The sequence below is a fragment of the Bombus bifarius genome, unplaced genomic scaffold (assembly GCF_011952205.1).
Source record: "Bombus bifarius isolate JDL3187 unplaced genomic scaffold, Bbif_JDL3187 scf7180000008199, whole genome shotgun sequence".
In the NCBI taxonomy this organism is placed as follows: Eukaryota; Metazoa; Arthropoda; class Insecta; order Hymenoptera; family Apidae; genus Bombus; species Bombus bifarius.
The window spans coordinates 1,279,077-1,296,834 of record NW_022884505.1 but is presented as its reverse complement, the minus strand read 5'-3'; the positions used below and the strand labels follow the sequence as shown (position 1 = coordinate 1,296,834).

The 17,758-nt window shown below is 34.1% G+C and overlaps 1 protein-coding gene across 3 annotated transcripts in view; it reads right to left on the bottom strand.

Annotated features, from left to right (window-relative positions):
* Nucleotides 1-17,758, bottom strand: part of LOC117210176 (putative fatty acyl-CoA reductase CG5065) — a 45,839-nt gene that overhangs the window by 5,815 nt on the left and 22,266 nt on the right. The window contains exons 2-3 of one of the 3 annotated variants that reach the window (XM_033452931.1): nt 1,651-1,895; nt 1,382-1,541 (exon numbers count right to left, since the gene is read on the bottom strand). The exons of 1 other annotated variant lie outside the window; for it this stretch is intronic. The gene's annotated coding sequence lies outside the window, so the exon portion shown is untranslated. The remainder of the gene's footprint in view (nt 1-1,381; nt 1,542-1,650; nt 1,896-17,758) is intronic. One more of the 3 variants, XM_033452933.1, reaches the window with a different exon arrangement.

Sequence of the window (17,758 nt, the reverse complement as noted above, 5' to 3'; positions counted from 1 at the left end):
AAAGGATCTCATTTTAATGATTTGTTAGTTCACCTCTCGCGATTAACATTTCTTTCATCTAGATACGCATTTAATTTAGTAACGAAAATACTCAGATAACTAGTTTTAATAATGTTCACGTCGATGACGATTTAAAACTTTACCTAGGGTTTTAGACGCTTGACTAAACTATCGATCGATCGAAGTAATAAATGGGAAGAATACGTCAGCAAAAGTATAATAATGTATCAATGTTCTACAATGCGGTAAGATAAGGTCGTTTGTATAAAAGTTTTTCTACGATAAACATCCCAATACTTTTGCGTATCGTTCTAAAGTAATTCACAATAATTAGTAATTGCAAAAGTCTCGAACAGATTGTAACCGTAACTCGGGATATCCAAAAAAGTTCAAAGTCCACTGGCAAGCTTTAGATGCGGTATATAATAATTTTCCTTAAATCACTCCACGAGGCATAGATTGTCAACAGGGAAAATGCAATCACAAGATGAACGTTAACAACGATAAGTAAAATATTATTTTGCATACTTAAACAAGAGATAAGTATTGCTTTTTTAAAGGAGAGGAAAAAAATAAAAGATATACACAGCACTTTAATTAAAATCATTCATATAGTTGCTGTAAGAACTATGTAAGCGTTATTAATAGACTGCGGATTTTTATGCGGCTAAAGCGTGTTCGAATATTCAACTTATGTGTAGAAAATATACCATATTATGTAAGGATATACGCCACATGATGCAGAATGCATATGCGCACATAATACATGCATATTATATTTATATTTACGAAATACGAATTATTATGTTCTTACGTATCGACATTTAGTTCTCACAATTTTCGTTGCAAGAATCAACGATAGTTTTTCAAGGTTCTCTGCCGTAAATTGCTACCGTTTATCTGGCCAAATGAACGTATAGATCGAAAGAGATCGTCACAAAACGTAATTGAAATGTACATATTTAAATCTGATTTTTTCCGGTCCTTTCACGGACGTGTCTATGCCTCAGAATCTTTGAAATCTTCGATACTGCATCCGTGACCAAGATTTTTCTTCCGAATATCGTTAAACTCTTCTCCTATTTCTTGTTTCAGTGACATAAATCACTGTGTAGAATTAATTCTTATCTGATTCTTACCGTTGTGTACACTTGCTCAAGGTACTATGAATATAGATTCAGATTATAAACGGTTATATTTGATATTAACTGATAAGCCGATTGCACGACGATTATTATACCAAGGTATCGTGAATCACATTCGTGAATCATACATTGCCGCAGATAAAACTCGATTTAGAAAGAAATATGCAAATCGTGATAACTCGATATACAGAATCTATGTATCTGCATAAAAATGCGCAGTCTAATTTAACGCTTACACGTAATTAGTTAGAAATTAGTAGTTTCGATATCGGGTAACGCGTTAATCGAATAAAACCGTCCTTCTTTTCGATTCTCGTCATTCGCTCGATTCTTCGGCAGAAGAGAGGCAACGTAGGCCGTCGATCGGTGTCTCTGCCAGTCTACAGGTTTCACAGTCTATAAATAAAACAACGTGGACTATTTTTGCGTCTTTTAGTCGCCACTTTCATTCTGAGAGCGCGATCCGAAAAGAAGAAGTGGGAGATGGAGATCGCTGGAAACTGACCTTACACCTTCCTACGAATCGACGAGCACGTACACGGAATCACGTAGGCCCTCGTTCGAATAATATTTCGCACGAGTATCTTCGTCGAACAGTCTCTTGCCCACGTTTTGCCCGATATAAATATTGTTTTTCAGCATTCCGAGCAAATCCGCTGATTGTAAGCTTCCTTACGATTGGTAAGTCTCCCGTACGTAACTTCCCAGTTTCTCGAAATTTTCCTCTCTCTCTTCTTTCGTTCCTTCACCCTGCAATCGATCGAATTGTTCATCTTCTTTTGCGTCCTCACGGCGTTCAAAAGAACATCGTTTTACAGAGTTGTTCATAATAGCGTTATTCAGCTGGTCGTTTCTTTTTTAAATGTGTCGGTACACCTGTCGTAATTAGCAACGATATGAATATTTATTCATTAGATGCATATATAGTTTGCCTTATTCGACAAAGAGTAAAACTGAACTATATCTAACGTCGGCAAAGGGTTTTCCACAGTTCAGCAATCGATATCTTGATTAGTATATACCATGATTTTTATAAGTTGCAATAAAAGTAGGAAGTATAAAGAGAGAACAGTACCTTGACCTCTAGCGTCGTCTTTAATTTTACGCCGTTGAAATGTTATAACTTGTGGTTAACTTGGAAAAAATGCCAAGATACGTGAAAGTATGATGGATGAGTATTAACGCGTATGATAAGGAGCAAAATTAAAATCAGCTTCCTTGAGTAATAAATTCAATCTTTTATTAATTTCTTTATTGAAATGGGATATTAACAAGCAATGATTACGTTGATGATTGATGATAAACCTATTCTTGTTTTGCAGCATGATAACCTCGTCTTATAGCATAATAAATTTGTTACAGTTGCTTTCGTATCTTTGGCATTTTTCGTTTCACCGTTACGCCCAAGAAAATGGATAACGGAATATCTGAATAAAGTGTTCGCAGAAGTGATAATTTACGAATGTCACATATTGTATAGATTCCGATATCTGTTTGATATGTGTCATTCGACGCGTGTAATATTCTCTAATATAAGAGTAAATTGTAAATATCGTTGAACGAAAGCTCTTATTTGTCATGATGAAACCGCGAAGCGATCATTTATTGCCTTGCATCTGGTCGTGATTATTCATACACGCGATATCGGTTTCCATTGAATGCACGTTTTATCGATGCATCGATGTTTTTTTCTTTCACGAAAATTTTATCTCCTACCAATTCATCGACAAATAAATCAGAGCATCGCATGGAAAATGAAATATTTACTTTATTATTTACTTATTAAATATTTATTTATCGAAGAACGCGCGATGCCGGAGACTACAAATATTCCGTGTTTGTATTTAAAAAGCTATTAAAAAAAGCTTTTCTACTTTTCTTTAATAACGCCTCGAGGGAAATACGCGCGAATGACTGATCTCGATCTAAATTTTATTCATCGCGGAGGCATAGGGAAAAAGAATCGACGAAGAACTGAAGTTTTTCAAAGCAAAGTGCGAATTTTCGGGCATTTAATGGAGAGCTAAAGTTGCAAATATGTACGTTGTACGGGCAAAAATGTAAAAGATATTTCGAAGATGAAACAAAGTGAAAGTTGGAAGTGAAACGAAGATCTGCACAAGTTTCGTTTCTTCAATTCGTCCCTTCGCTTTTGTGGATTTCTCAATTCCGTTGCCCAGAAACGTATTATTACTGTTTCACTCCGTGTAAATAATAGTAAATTTCAATGAGAATTTTAGAGAATAATTTCTAATTAAAGAATAAGTTTACAATGTCGTTGCATTTTCTATTTTTCAATCTATAGAGTTGTCTAGTCAATTTATAAAATTACGAATCCCCATAAATATCTATATGAATCATATATCATCGATGCGTATCTATATGCATCGAATAATTAATTGCTTCAAATAATGATCACGCTGTTTTTCTATGAATATTTCTTCCTTCCTATCTTCTACTGTTTCACAACATCGAGCACTTGCATGGCAAAAAGTGTTATAAAAATAAACGAAAGCAGATACTTTAAATGAACTTCCCAATTTATATCCATAGAGCAAGTAGTCGACGTAACACCAACGCGTCGATTTCATTAAAACGCGTGAGAATCTCGAATTTGGCACGACGACACATTATTGGAACACGAGTCTCGTTTCGAGGACACGTATCCTTGAAAGCAATTATTCCACGTAGCAGTCGAGTTGATTAAACCTCCATTATATTCAACACTAGACCACACCTGTGGTTTAATTATTGGTAATTAACGCGACTTAAATTCGATTAGACTTACATTGGATAGTTGGGAATTTAATTTCATTAGCCTTTTCAAGACGAACCTCTCGTTTAAATTCTGCTACTTAGATGTTTATCTAGTAATTGCTTCACGCCCTTTATTTTAATTTCTTCGAACTTTGGATAATTTTGGAACCTTTAGAGAACCAGACAAGAAATAGCGACGGAAAATATATTAAACAAATAAATTCATTTAGAATTTCCTTTTCGTAATTGTAATATTAAATTCAACGAAATTCGATAACGCCAATTACAATAAAATACCAGAAGAAATATCGCGCTAAAATTCGCGCTCCGTCATTTCTTCTTCTTTTCTTCCTTTCGTTTTTCTTTTGCAGGGAAGGAAGAATAACGTGGATATCTATCAAGCTATGTCATTCTCGTCATCAAGTAGACTCGGAGATCGGAGCCCATCGATAATTCGAAATTCCTAACACGGCTCGATGCTTTTGATTCGCGCATGGATTCAGAAGATGTTTCTTATGAATCCGATAGGATCGTCTGGCTTCGAAGTTTCACATGGATCTAGGACAGGTCTTCGACCTTTTACAGACAATGGATCGAAGTTAACATCTGTGGCTCCATTATATTCGACTTTCGTACTATTACTCGAGTGACCAATCAAACGACGATCAACTTCGGGACTTTGAGAAATCTTCAACTCGGTCGAAATTGTTCGCGCGTAGAATATCCATCTTTACAGTCTGAGGATTATTCGCGATTGCAGCGTCGCGACAGTAATATATTTGTTAACGGAACTTGCTCTATGGGTACGCCTCGTATTATGTGTATATGTCGTCGAATGAACGCAAACGTAATGGATGACGTAACACGGAATCGTTTTTTCAAGATTCGCATGTAACGTGTCTTGAGAAAAGTGTAAAGTCATTGCGTTCTAATCTGGAGACGACGATTATCAGAGAAGGCAGTCGAGAGGCATCGTGACGTAGGTTACTCTCGCGCGTCGACGTCGATCTGCTTTCTGCGTTACCTAATCGCTCCTTGTCCTACTTCAATGTTTGTTTTTTCGAGCGCATTGGCCGCGGAAAAAACATTAGCGGCCGCGCTTAAAATAGCCATTTTACATGAAATCTGGTAACATTGGGAACCGAGTGATTTTGCGATCGAGCTTCGGTGCTCGAGTGCCATCATTCTGACCTTATGTCTGCTTCGAAATTACGGTGTTCTTTGATATCATTTTCTACCTCATTTCGCATAATAAAGGCTAGCAATTATATAATTAAAAAATGACAAAAACTAGTTATAATGAAAATATAACAGCTGGTATTATACGGTTGCTCGCGAATGTATTCAAAACTTGTAGAAATCTTTTATGAATATATTAGGTACGTGTGTGAAGTGTACACGGGATGAAAGGGGAATGTCAATTTTAACGAATTTTGGGTAAAATTCGAATAAAAATTTTCCTGAAGTTTACCGTAGTTGTAAGAAATTATATTGTGTATAACGTACTTTTCATTTTTTACAGTTTAATGTGTCGTGTATTACTTAAAATTGTAAGTGAAAGTTGAAGATGATGCGGAATGAAACGTGGAATAGAATGCTTCATTTTAATATAATGAGAAAATATAAAGTTGCGACATTGCATACTGAAAAATAAATTTCCGTTTTTTGAGAAACGCTAGAACTTGACATTTTCCATTTTTCCTGTCGTTTTTCCATATATATAATATAACATAAATTTCAGGATATATAATACAATATAGATAATGAGTCTTGCCTGTCGTATCTCTTCTACATAAATACGTTTTATTCTGAGAGGATTGAAAGTGTAAATAATTGTTAATTCTTCTTTCGTAATTTATCTATTTAAACATCAGGTGCAAAATTTCTCGAGGAAAATAATTTTTAGATATAAGGGAAATAAAGAAAAATGAACAATCAGAGGAGAATTATGTTTCTCATGTAATAAATTTCTTGGTATTCTGATTCAGTCTAGATTGCACGATTATCAAAATCACGTACACGACATATTTAATTTTGAATATTTGGATAATTAATAGACACTTAAGCACATAAATTCTTGTTACGACATCGTGGTGTAACTAAACGTAATCGATTACATAATATGTAAAACGATAAAGATCATCACATGTTACGTATCATAGAAATGGAAGAACGTGTGTATTTCACACGTCGTTAATTACGTATGTGTAACAGTTCTTTAATTACATATAATTTTAAGCAAAAGTACATTCGCATACACTTTACATTACGAGTTACTGTCAAGTAGACAACAGATTCTTTAATCAATCATTTCTGTCATTGGTAATATTTGTATATCATTATCTATCATTTTTTATTATTTTACAATTACCTACGCAGAAGATGAGGAATAGATGAGAAATGTAATCAGAGATCTTTAATGTACCATGTCAATTACTCTTACAAGATTAATCGATTATCCTTGGAGAATCATACAAATGAGTCTTATTTAGAATTATTCGTTGGTTACAAGCGTTATATGAAATCTATGTTGACGAGATGTTCCATTTTACTATATTCCTTCGATAAATCGAAAAAACAACAAGCGTTGCAGCTATTATTGTAAATATTAAACATAGCGATATACATGGACCTATTTAACATTTTATCTGCAACGCTGGGGGTTATTCTATTTAATCAAATAAACATGCACTCCGACTTCTTTGTATCATTCGTGTGATAATTCAGTTATGATAACGTCGGTGTAAATAAATAAACAATAGAGTCTAGATGATAAATCTCGCTCTATTTGCAAATTTGCACGCTTTTCCTTTTATTTTGTCATTTTCTTCTCGCGCGATGTCAACATAAATGGTTACTTTCAATTTCTTCCTCGACGACATCGTAACTGTTCTGTCATTTAGATTTTTGTGCATTAACAGGAAATTTGAAGATATTGCGATTATGTTTTCGGTATGTTGTTTTTCGCCTATTTGAGCGTTATGTGTCGTAAAAGGAGTTATTATAATAAAAGTTGCGGTGTAAAGGCAATCGTGCTATTATGTACGATTTAGCGAACATTTATACGTTTATGGGTTTACCAAGTTAAATAAACGAGTGTGGAGAATTTTCTTTTTTCATGAGAAACTTTATTGCTCCTTCCTATTCATCTTTTTATTACTATTGTTCGTTAGAATCGAATGCCTCTACGACTTTCATTTTCGTGATCTCTGTAAGTGATTTATAAGTCTGAGATCGCCGAGTAGTTTTGAAGCAGGATTCGTTGATAATAAAAAGCTGAGTATCTGATATACAGGATGGTCTAAAAATCAGTCCCGAAAGTTCTCACGCATTTCCTACAATCGGACAACGAAATGTTGATCAGTTTTCAACCAGTTACATATCGCAATATTAAGAATTCCAAAAAAGATTTTGACGAAATACATTTTCTTCGTATCTCCTTTATAAAATATTCCTAATTTTTTAGTATAATTAATTTCTTCTTATTTTATTTAAATTTTATTCAACGTGTCGTCAATGACATTTACTGACAACCGCTAGAATGGATCGATGTATGCGTATTATTAACAGAACGTGAGTAAATCAGGTTGCTAAGTACAACATAGAAAAATACATTGAAGCTCGACATGTGACAAGATGCTCTCTATCTTTATATACAAAATATTTCAGCTACATATACAAGGTAGTGCCCTATATTCTAGCGGAATATTAATTATTATATATAACAATATTTGTATATCAATCGCTGCTTTAGCACCAATCAGAAATATGTATCTCCCATTCTTACCTTGTTCACTAATAATCTTAGAAAGCGCATGTGTCTTTAAACATTCAATAAAAAAAAAAAAGAATTCGCGTGTATTATCGCTAAAACATATTTATATTGTCGTGTAAGCCGCAATTCTCAGATACTTCACTTCAAACACTTCACACACTTTAATCGTTTAATACCTTTAATCCATCGCTTCTTAATCTCAATGAATTATAGCTTTTGACAACAATCTCTTCCAATCTCGTTACGCAATTTAATATCGCTCTCGTATATCATTCAACACAGCTGTCAACATCAAGTGCAATCTGATGCAATTTATTTAGTTATTTTACTCAATTTTGTACATCATTGCAACATACCCATCTCGTTACGTCAGAATATCTTTAAGTATTTTTATACTGCTCAGAAACAATCCAACATTTTCAAACACTTTATCAGTTTGAAAATCGCCAATTTGATCTATCACACCTATTAGCAACACCTGTTACATACTGAAAATGGCCATTCTGCTATACAGTAATTTTTACACGTACAGGATGACGAGAGGAAGAATATGGGATCATTAAGATTGCAATTTTAGTATTAAACAATGTTCGTCAATACAACGAAAAAATACACGTTAAAAATACACCATGATGGATACTTGTCTGAACGCACAATATTATATCTATATAATAATGTTTTGCACATTACAACGTCAGTTTCTGAGTAAGACCGGTAGCTTCCACGTCATGTGACGCTGAAGTAGTCACGTATGCCGAGAAATAACACGCTGTTGTTTGTTGATACGACGTGTTAACGAGCCTACGTATTCTTACACGTCGATACTGCTAAAACTGTGACGCCTTTGTGCGTGCAGCGTGTCACTATGGCGGTTCACGCTGTTTCACGAGGATGGTATATTCGTGAATTTCCAGAAAACGGGAAAACACGAAAGTAAAAATAGGCTGGTTATTTTGATACAAAATAAGGGTAAAAGGTCCAGATTTTATTTTCTATTAGAGATCACTGTGAAGCGAATATGTAAATATTATCCAAAGATATAAATTCGTAAAGTCGAGTTTTAGTTCAAACATTATAATTCTTCCCCTTGTATTTTTGTTTTTTTTAATTAAGTCGTTTCTTACACACATTGTAGGAAGTAATTGGCCGTTTCGTAGCGAGCTGTCAATATTTTGCGATATTTTGCACTATAATTTTTCGATGGCTTTGATTGAACCGTCGATTTTAACGTTTGAGTTTGTGTTCCGTTTAGCAGTCAATTTTCCAACGAGGATACCACGTGCGCCAATAACAGGCCATCAACATTTTCGAATTCCTTCACAGAGCACGCCTACGAACATTTTCATATCGAACAGTGGCGAGTTCCAATACGATGTTTCACATCTTTTATTAAAGTTTTCTAGGAATTTAGCAACTCCAAATGTACTTTTCATTCAACGTATCGAATCTTATGGTTTCATATTTTTTATTTGCATCTAGAAAGACGTCAATCGAGGAGGAATTCTCTTGTAGAATGTTAATCAATGTCCAAATACAGAACAGATATTTTAACAATTTGTACTGAAACAATTGCATTCAAATCGTACAAATTTGAATTCAGAAATGGATTAATGTCGTTTGAAATTTCCGTTTCAATAAACAGCGTCATATCGTTGAAGCGATCTGGAATCACTTGACAGAGGCATGATAGGAAAAAATAACGCTACGAATTTCGAACTAAAGTGCCGTCTGACTTTTATCTAAGTCGAATGAATAACGATTGCATATTCCCTAGTTATGTCTAGTATACGTCTAATGAAATATTTCTAATTATAAATCAATTGTTAGATAATAGGTATTATAATTTGATGAAGATTGGTGGTGTACCAAAGATCAAAGAAATTAGTCCAGATATAGTTGGAACTGAATTATTTTGGACAGTGAATAATTTGAAGCAAAGCAGATATATATATGTGTGTGTGTATATTTTACGTAATTACTATCTTCTATATTTTTTCTAGTAGCTTATCAATCGACGTTCCCACGGATAACTGACCGAGTCGAATGAGTAAGACGTGACAAGTATGGATATTGTGTAAGAAACAAGAATTTTTAACCTAAGAAATTTCCATGGTCGTGATTTCCTGAAAAATTCCGATCAATTAGGATTCACCATTCTAAGGAATCATTTGGAGTTTGAGCAAAACTCGAAGATTGAAAAATTATGTTCTCTTATTGACGGAATTTTCCAAATTACTTCCCCATTGATCCGAAAGAAATTCAAGTTCCAAATGGATGAGAATCGTTTCTTTCGATTTTTGGAAAGTAATCCGAAGATACCACAAAATTTGAAAATTGGAAAATTGTTCCCTTGCGATGAGAAAAATTCAATAGGATCTTCCAGAGTCAATGACAAGATAGGAGAAAAAGATCGTATATGGTTGAAATGTTGCATTGAAGGGGAAACTACGTTGACTATTTCAACGTTGTAAAGTCGATCGGAAACTTTTAAATGGAATAACTTCGCATTCCGGATGAGTGTCGGTCGACGAGCATAACTTTTCCGAGGCATTCCTCCTGTAAAATTCCAATGTACGAGACACTAGCCGCTACTATCGTTTTCAATATGTTAGTTGTGACAACTGTCTAATACGAAACTTGAACAATAGTTATAATATGACGATTTTATTTCAACAATTTCCGGAAGTACTTGAGAAATGAAGATATACCGCATAAGAAAAATGTGGATAACATAAATTGCCTCAGTGAAACTCTTGTACGTCATCATAGTAGCATGAATGATATTGATATGAAATTTTATTATCTATCAAGTATAAAGATTGTCCTAAGATGATTGAATTAGAAGATAAAGTTAAGACTTCTACCAAATGATTAAATTTTTGAATAAGTACTATCTCGTATGGAATACCAAAGAAAATTAAGGAGAAACACACTAAACTTGTTAATAAAATATATTTCTTTTAAGAAGTTGGATCTTAATTGAAATGTTCAACTGTATCTGTCTCATTCGTCGAATATAGTATAATCTTATTATTACCACTATGTAAAACAATCCTCTATCTAAATTCCACTTATCTAATTAGATATGAAAGTATAAATTTGCCTAAATTTATTCTAGTGATGACGTTACAAACATTGTTGCTCAGCATTCATCACAGAATACCTACAATTATTCATACTTTTGTATTAAAAAGACATGTGCACAAAAATATCGTCTTTTGGAAAATTAAACGCCAATCACGTATATAAGCAGATAATAAAATCAAGGAATTCCCTAATGGCGATTAACTTACTTTGTAAATGTTCACTTAACGATCATCGACAATAGATTTCTTCTGGCAAGAATTACGATGTGCATGATTCATTGAATACAATGGACAAATGAAATTTCCAAACGTAGCCAAACTTATCTCGAATCTATCAGATATTCCTGATATATGCTGTTATAGGCAACGTATAATGATAGCGAACGTATTAAACATCTGTGACGGGAAGTAAACAGGTAATAACCTGAAGAAAAATAAGAAAAATGAAATATGTGTAGCAATTGCTTACTTGATTATCAGCGATAAAATGTATTATCATTATTGGTGATTAATCCCACTTGAAATTTCGAACGATTATCGACACTATAATCGTGGCGTCTGCTTAGAATCGTCGGAAAACCATTGAACGAGAAACGGATGGTCGCTTATCGTGCACGTCGTATGTATGTAGAATACGAGTGCAGCAACAGGTAAATAACGGTGTCGATTTATCGTATACTATCCTATATCTCATTAATCACACAATCGGCTGATCACGATTCCATCGAAGGCAAACCGGTGATTTCCACTCTTGTCACGAGGTCTTTTACGTCACTGATCATAGAGGAGAAACGACCAGCGGGATAGTCCGGGAGTTTCGCGTTATAAGCTTTGCTGACGTTGTTACTCATCGGGAAATCCGGGTAGATCGTTTGAGACGCCTTAGGGAAGGTTGAATACGAAACAGGAACTTCGGAGGCGGTTTCGTTTCTCACGAATTACCAACCTCTCTGAACAGATATACTACTGTACATAAGTATATTTAAACATCCCAAGTAATTCGATCAAACGTGATATTCTCCGTTATATTTTCAACATTATGGTAGAAGAATGTTTCTCTGCGATTTAAGTCTTTTATTCCTTGCCTTTCTTTTTGTAACTGGGATCAAATGCTTCACTGAATTTAAATCGAAACGAGGAACATGCCTAGATCATTCATGTGCATTTGTATAACTCGGTTCCATGCGTGTCTATGATGAATGACTGACATTCCAGAAAATTTATGAACTGTTAGAACATAGCTGGAAACGCATATTTAAAGCGCTCTAAGATTCTGACATTGAATATACAGTCAGTTCATCCATCTCTAATGGTCCAATGTTAGGCAATCTGTTGAGAAATTTTATTATAATTATTTGTATAGTTATTATCTGTATTAGTTTCGTGCTGACTAATTTTTTTAAAAGATAAAATAGTAAAGGGATATGTATAGCAGGAAGAGAATCTATATTTCTCTAAGAAAGAATAAATAAAAGAATGTTTTCCTTTTTTCCCCCGTTTTTTCTCGATTTTTCGACTGACGAAAATATTAACAAGACAATTAAATTGCAAAGAATTTCGTGAATTATTTCTACGCAATTCGTGTAACGTTATTAAAAATGAAATATTATTCGAGATATTTGTATCTATGTTGCATCGTGATTATTTTTATTTCATATAGGAAATCATTAAGCGCGAGCCGTCGTTTAAATTATCGAAGCGCAACAGTGTCGCGAAAGGTTAACATAGATCATAGTAATCGACGAAATTAACGGTTCTCGATGCTAAAAGTGAAGCAGATAACGCGTGCGAGGAATTTCAAGTACATCGCTGGCTAGGAAAGCCATTGCACAAGACTTTCATCCGATTTCTAGTTCTTACGGAGCCGGTTGAAACGTTATAAGCTTAACCATCGAACGTCGAACTTCGAGCAACTCCTCTCGTTCAAGTGAATTTCGTTCGTAATGATATAAAACCATTTTGCAAAAGAAACGCGTTAGTATCGTTAGTTCGTGCCCTCGTACGGTTGCATTAAGTATAACATGGCCATTTTCGACCCATTATAGTCTCGTTTTTAGAAAACAAAATATACTAAGATATATCTTTGAAATATACTATCATTCGAGCATGTAAACTTTATTTGTAGTAATTTGATTTTTGGAGAATTTTATGGTGATTTGAATTACTACGCTTTTGGGATCTTCTATAGTTTTGATTTAATGGTTTAATAAATATGAGATACGGTCTGTCCAATATAATTCAATGAAGGGCTCGGTGAACAAAATAAAAGAATGACACAAATGCATCTTTTTTTAAGAAATAAATTAATGAGGAAACACTATGCATATAGTTAAAATTTTGTATTCATAAATGTCCGGAAGCACACAAATGTTTCTGTCACAAATTTAACTTTCAGTTCTATCTGTAGTTTAATTAAATACACAAGTTCATCACTTTTAAATACTCCTTCGGGGTAATTAAGTAATAATGAAAACGATGATTACAGATACAGTTAGCTTTCAATAAACTAGAAGAGAAACGTATATCTTAAGAAAATTGATCTGATGCACTGGAGTCTAAGTATATTTTTCCTATCTTCCAAGAGCATTTGCATTTATCGGAATATAGTATTCGAAGAGCATGGAAGAAACCATTATAGGCAATTAGTTAATCTCGAAGACCTTGTGAAAGATAAAACCGAACAACGATTATGAAAAAACTTTATCCGTTATATACATTTCAGAGGATTACTCAATATTTTATCAAGTTACGTGAAAAACGTATGTGAGTTTAGCTACCTAGTTTGAAGAGTAATGTACTCAATCAAACGTTTACACGTTGTAGATATTGAAGAAAACATTCAGATTTTAGCACTTCACTATGTACGCAATCGAGAATGAATCACGTCTATGTAATAGCAATGACGATAACTTGCTTTCGATAATTTGGGAAATTTTCTCAAGTTTTTCTCAATGACGTAAAAGCTTGGGCCCATTCCATCATTCTAAGTTCATTGAATTGTCTATAGTCATTCCTAATTGATAGTTTTACTAAAAGAACAAAAGGAAAGAATATAGCCTAATGCAGAGCATGAAACACAAATTTTTTTAAACTATTTTAACCCTCCATAATACGATGGAACTTCAAAATTAAATATGTGTGCGAGTTTGAAGCCATATCGATATGTTAACAATTTTATTTCTTTGCTTAAGATTGTACTGTGGAAATTGCTTTATGTAAATACTCGTAGATTACTTGATACCGATATAATAATTAAATACAAGACTACAGTGATAAGTAACTAATAATGTAAGATATTAAAGATATAAATACACGAGTATGTTATGTTGTTAAAAAAAAATGGAGTGTAAGTTACAACAAGGCAAGTGACAAACTTACATACTAACATACAGTGTATGTTAGAGTTAAGTGTTTAATTGCAAATTAAGCTTAGAATATCGCAATAGGCGATACAAATTAATATCTTTGAGAAAATGAAGAAGATTTTTTGCAATGTTTTTTAATGATTTAGACGCGTCTGAATATCGTTTGAAAGGGCGAATTTAATTCATAATTGATTAAAACAATTAAATAAATATCATTTTTAATTATACGATGCATTTATATAATACAAAAGCATTGTTCATGGCAGGTTCGAAACAATGCTGACGATTTAAGTCCTTTAACACGATTGACGAGATCGCTAAGAGTTTTCGAGATCTCAGACGATTCTCCAAATTGCCAAAATTATTATCGTTCTCTCTCTTAGCTGAAATCCGGCACTGAAGTATTCCTATAATTATTGCAGTGCGTTCCAAAACCAGATATCGTTCCCAGAAATAATTGGGTAAAAAGTTACACTGTTTATCGGATACACAGATATCTCTGGGAAGGATTCATGGGGAAACACCATATTTATCATGGATTTCTCGAAAATGGAGGGAAAGAATACGGCAGAAACGCAGATGCCTCTATGAACCACTGAAAATGCACGACGCCTCCAAGTTCGTGGCAGAAAGGTCATCTGGCAAGGAACAATGCCTTCTTTTCCCCAAAAATAATCTACCTTAAGAATATATCGTCGATTACAAGGCTGGACAATTCTGCATTCGCATCTGTGCGTTCTGGTTGCCCATTCTACTCGCTTTTCATTCGGCACGCAATATGAAACGTTATCATGAGAAATGTAATCAAAGGAAATGAAGATATGAAGAAATGAAAAAGACAAAAATAAAAGAGCAACGAAATAAAAAAGGAAACAAAAAGAAGAGAAATACAAAAAATAACGGAATCATATGATAAGGAGTAATAGACCAATAAAAGAGTAAAAATAAGAGTACAGGGAAAGTATATATATAAAAATAACGAAACCGACGAACAAAAACTCAGCTGGACGGATAGTGGGTGGATCAATAAATATGTACATCGAATACCTGATTAACGAACAGTGATTCCCCTAGTTCGTAGGAATTATTCTCGCAGCGTTTACGTTAGTCGATCGTGGGATATACGGAAAACGATTCCGAGAAACGAACGGATCTGCTGCAACGTGGTTGCGATTTATGGAGCATAGAACGTCACAGAATCTCTGTGACTCGCTGCTTTAAGTCTGATAGAGTGGTGCTCCTAATGTGAAACAGTTTAGCTCGCGACTGAAGTAGAAAAATATCTCGGTCGCATTGAAGGTTGCTATATATTACGCGCGATTATATTTATGAACAGAAATTTATGGATTTATGAGAAATTTATGAAAATATGACGAATAAAATATCTAGAAGTTTAGAAAATAATGTTTGGTCTAGAAATTTATGAAAATAATGATTTAGACAGACGCTCTTAGTTATTACTTGTGAAATTTTGGACCTGAGTCTTTAGAAACTTAATATTTCAATATCGAGGAATTACTTTGTCACATTATGTTAGATCATTGTCTTGAACATAAAAAAATATTGAGACAGCTGAGTGCTGACAATTAGAAAACGCTGGTTTAAGCAAATAAGTCGGAACTAAACATGATAACAACTATGATTGCATCATTCTTACGTTCAATGGAAAAATATGAAAAATGAGTTAGTTAACAGACGAGCAACGACAATCTGTCTGAATTCCGCATTCCAATTCTATGTCGCATAAATAATATAATGACGAAATGTGGTTGTTTCAGACGAAATTATAAATCATTCACGAGATTCTTCATCTGAGACACAATGCATTTACACTGAAAAATATAGCAATTGTGTTACGTATGACACGTAATTATACTTTTTTCCCAAAGAAATGTTATCAGGGTTCTGTTGTACAATAGTTTACCAATCAATAATACTAATAAATTAACAAGTTATAAGTTACAGGCTATAAGCTTCCTTCTCATAATTTTGCAATTTTATATCAGGTAGGATAATCAATTAGTTTATAATTCAGAGAAATTTGCAATTTCGTTTACAACGAAAGAATAATATATTTTGTATGACAAAATATTATTATGCGCACCATAGTCGGTGAAATTCAATATATACAAAAATTTGTATATATTAAATGCTCCAACATTATATGTAAATTAAAGAAAGAAAAGAAATTGAACAGAGATCTTATAATACTGTAGAAATAAGATTGTGTGCATACTATTTCATGTTATTCAAACTCCTGAAGCATTAAATATTGGTTTCATAAAAAATTATATGTGACAAATGATATTCGTTCAATTCGAACATAATCAAGTCTGTAACTATATCATTTCCTGAACGCGATTAATACACGGCCAAGAACATGTTAAGAGGCGTATCTTCTCGTAAGATAAGTGGACACCGAATCATCGAGCCATCGTTGACGTCTGATATTATGAAATCCCTTTCACCTTACTTTTTCGTAGACTATCCTAGATTCAGAGACAATCAATCTACATTTGCAAGGAGTCATTCAGAACACCTACGTTTCTCTTTCTTCGAATTTCCAAGACGTAACTCTTCGACGTCACGCAGAGTTTCAAACTCTCACCTTTTACATCCCGAGTAGATTATTTCGTCAGTTTTAGCAATTCTCTAAGACTCCAACTAACAATAAGTTTGATCTAAAATAAGTCTCTTTGATGATTCATCACGACTAATTCGTCCAACGAAACCTTAAACCAGTCCCATTTTGCTGTAATGAGAAGCTTCACTTGAATTTATATTTAATATCGTCGATTTTTTGGTTTACGTAGAAATCGTAGAAAATTTGTTGTACGAAACTGTCAGGGGATCGCTACTGTGAACGACCCTGTTGCATTCATCAAGAAAATAGAGCTGAAGAAGCTTTATAGGCTTGATAGATTGATATTCTGTTTCTATGATACCTAAATTTCTTCGTAAAATTCCTAGAAACCTCAAGTAGACCGGAGACCAGACTATCACAGCGCAATATCGAAAGAAAATCGAACAGCATGACCTCGACATTCTAAGGATTTAAAAAACTCATCGTAAACAATCATCCCTGAAAATTCCATGAAACTTCCCAAAATTCTCAGCGGAATTTTAAAAAATCTCAAGCGGGAATAGATCGACCAAAACCGATCACGGTGTGATGAAAGCCAAATGAAACCAAAATTGAACAGTCCAACTTCAAAGCTCGATACTGTGTTCCGCTTTAGAGATCTAAAAAACGCATAGAGACCAATCACGCTCCCCGAAAAAGTTCTATAGAATGTTCCAAAAGACTGTGCAAAATCTCAAAGAGAAATAGCAGGATCGAACCGAGCACGGCATGACGAAATCAGAATGTAAGCCGAATGAAACGAAAATCGAGCAATCCAACCTTCTCCACGCACGTATGACACTCTAATGATTTAAGAAACGCATCATCGTGGGCAATCACGTTCCCGAAAAATTTCGAGCAGATTTGGTCACGTCACGTGGTTGCACCGTGACCGAGCGAGAATCCCGCGTGATTGGTGGATACGCGAATCCGACGAAAGGTGGAAGTCAAACCTCTCTTGATTATCATCTCGTATCTTTTTCTTTCTCGCTCGGTGAACGACGATA